This window comes from Alexandromys fortis, unplaced genomic scaffold (genome assembly GCF_014885135.2).
Source record: "Alexandromys fortis isolate MF-2015 unplaced genomic scaffold, M_Fortis_MF-2015_v1.1 scaffold_242, whole genome shotgun sequence".
Lineage (NCBI taxonomy): Eukaryota > Metazoa > Chordata > Mammalia > Rodentia > Cricetidae > Alexandromys > Alexandromys fortis.
The window spans coordinates 562873-566207 of record NW_026068123.1 but is presented as its reverse complement, the minus strand read 5'-3'; positions in this window follow the sequence as shown (position 1 = coordinate 566207).

The window sequence follows — 3335 nt, the reverse complement described above, 5'->3', positions numbered from 1 at the left end:
GACTGGCGGGACAGGCTGGTCTTGAACTCATAGAGAACCCCCTGTCTCTGCCTTCCAAGTGCTGGGATTAAAGGCGTGTGCCACCACCACCCAACCCTCATGTATAGACTCTGGTCCTATTGTTGTTTCCTTAAAAAGTACGAAGCCAGGCATGGTGGCTAACACCTGTTATCCCAGTCCTGAAGACGCTGAGGCAGGAGGATCATTGTGAGCTTAAAGTCAGCCTGAGCTATGAAACAAGACCCCAGGAGACGATGGCAGTGATATCAGTGAGAGCATTTGCCTAGCATGCACAAGGCCCTGGCTTCCAATCTATCCAGAAACGATAATAAAATCAATAAAATGGGCCCCTTGTCTTGAAGCTTGTTCCCAGTGGGTTTGCCACTCTGTCATTTCCTTTGTGGTCTCTTCCCCAGCATCTCCTATTAATCAGGTCTCATTAGAGTCTGCTTTGATTCTGAGGAACAAAAAATAGCTGGCCAATGGTGGCACATGCCTTTAATCCCAGCACCTGGGTGGCAGAAGCAGGCAAATGTCTAAGATTGAGGTTAGCCTGGTCTACAGAGTGAGTCCCAGGATCCCAGGATAGCCAGTGCTACACAGAACAGAGAAACCCTGTGTCAAAACAACAACAACAACAACAACAACAACAAAAACAGACTGGGAAAATAAGAGCAGCTAGATGTCTCAGTAGGTGAAGGCGCTTGCTTTGCCAGGTGTGGTGGAGCACACCGTAAGTCCCACTTTAGTCCCAGCACACAGGAAGCAGAGACAGGCAAACTTCTGTGCGTTCAAGACCAGTCAGGCCTATATGAGTGCCAGGCTACCCAGAGTTATATGGAAGAGCCTGTCTGGAAAAAAAGAGAAACTTACCTCCAAGCATGGCAACCTGAGTTCAATTCCTGGAGCTCTCTCAAAAGTGGAAGGAGAGGAGTCTGAAAAGACAGACCAGGAATTATGAGCACTGGTTGCTCTTCCAGAAGACCTGGACACAGGCAGCACACACATGGCAACTCAGGTCTCAAGGGTGGTGGCGCATGCCTTTAATCCCAGCACTTGGGAGGCAGAGGCAGGAGGATTTCTGTGAGTTCAAGACCAGCCTGGTCTACAGAGCTAGTTCCAGGACAGGTTCCAAAGCCACAGAGAAACCCTGTCTCGAAAAACCATAAAAAAAAAGATTTGTTTTATGTGAGTGGGTATTTTCCTGGATGCACATCATGTGTGCCACATGTATGCCTGATGCTATGGGTCCCCTAGAACTGGAGTTACAGGCAGTGTCAGCTGCCACATGGTGCTAGGAGTTGAACCTGGGCCCTCTAGAAGAACAGCTTTTAACCACTGAGCCATCTCTCCAGCTATCCTGAAGATTCACTTCTATTTTATGTGTATGGGTAGTTGCCTGGGTGTATCTGTGAACCACGTATGTTGGGACATCTTATATCCACTGAAGCTAGAGTTACATACAGGTGGTTGTGAGCCACTGTATGAAGCTAGGAACTGGATCCAGGTCCTTGTAAACTTGTTTACTTCCACTTTAATCCTTCTTGTGTGTGTGTGTGTGTGTGTGTATGTGTGTGTGTGTTGTAGTAGGAGTAGGAGCGGCGGACTATGTTCCTGGCACCCAGCTGCCCGCACGGCTAGCTTATTTACCCGAAATAATTACACGGAATCTGTATTCATTTAAACACTGCTTGGCCCGTTAACTCTAGCCCTTACTGGCTATTTTTCGCACCTGAACTAGCCAATTTCTAATGTGTGTAGCACCCCAAGGTGCGCTTACCGGGAAAATGTGTTGTGTGTGTGTGTTTTGAGACAGGGTCTCTTCACATAGCACTGGCTGTCCTGGAACTCAGAGATCCACCTGCCTCTGCCTACTGAGTGCTGGGATCAAAGGCATGCATCACCACGCCCGGCAGCGTATTTCCACTTTATTCTTTGGTGGCTGGCCAGGAAACCTTAGGACCCTCCTATGTGTGCCTCCCCAGTGCTGGGGCTGCCAGCCTGTGTTACTGGTGTCTCCACTTCTCTTGTGGTCTTCATGCTTTTGTAGCACAACTACTGGTTTCTATTGTGAGGTCAACACATCCTGGAAATACACCAAATTCTGCAAAGTGGAACCCATCCATCTGGCATATTTCATTCCTTTGAGTGCCCTTTGGGTTTCCCTGCAGGTATCAGTGTTTGGTTATACAAAGAGCAAGTAGGACATCTCTGTACACCAGGCTGGCCTCGAACTCACAGACATCCACCTGCCTCTGCCTCCCGAGTGCTGGGATTTAAAGCATGCTCCACCGCCTGGCTACCACATCATTCTTGAAGCAGACAAGGTGAGCACACATCTGGAAACAGGATCATTGNGAAGAGGTTGAAGATTATCTATCTATACAGAGTATGATCTCTATATATCTAAAGAACCTGATTAGTCTAATTATAAATGACAAACTTAGATGACTATTAATCTACATAATTCTCAATATCTATCTAACTTAAAGACTAAGACAATAAACGACTGTGAAACAAATGAGGACAATGACCTCCAAATATAAACAATGTACAAATATACATTGCAATATGGTAAATATATATCAATACACAAACTATATAAGTATCTTAATCAGAGGTAGAAATGTACACTGCAATATGGTAAATACATACAATATGTATATCAATACAATATATGTCAATACATAAATGTTTTAAACAGAGGTAGAGGGGCTGGACAAATGGCTCAGCGGTTAAGAGCACTGACTGCTCTTCTAGAGGACCCGGGTTCAATTCCCAGCGCCCACATGGCAGCTCACAACTGTCTGAAAATCCAGTTCCAGGGGATCTTACACCTTCACACCAATGCACATAAAGTAAAGATAAATAAATCATAAAAAAATAAACAGAGGTAGAAACATGCATGCATAAAATAGTCAATATAATTTAACTTTGTATCAATAGATAAGAATCGATAGCAATATATTTGTCTAAAAACAGTAACTCACAATGATAAATCTATTATCCCATCATCCCTCTTTTTTTTTTTTTTTCAAAATAATCCCTGAGCTTATAAGATTCCTTCCCCAACCTCCCAACCCCTAAATGATGTCCCTAAACCCAGGGGCAAACTTTTCTGGGAGAGGGGACGTCGTCCTCTAGAATTACTTCCAGCTGTCATGGGGGCGATGTTCTTTCTGGGGGATCCTGTCAAAGTAAAATGATGGTTAAATTTCAAGATCAATGTCTTTTAAAATTGCAAGTAGTCTCTGAGTATTTTGTGGAGGTCTGGCCAGAATGATGTACAAGATGTGCACCATTTCAGCTAACCAAGTTGGGATCGTCTTGTGCAG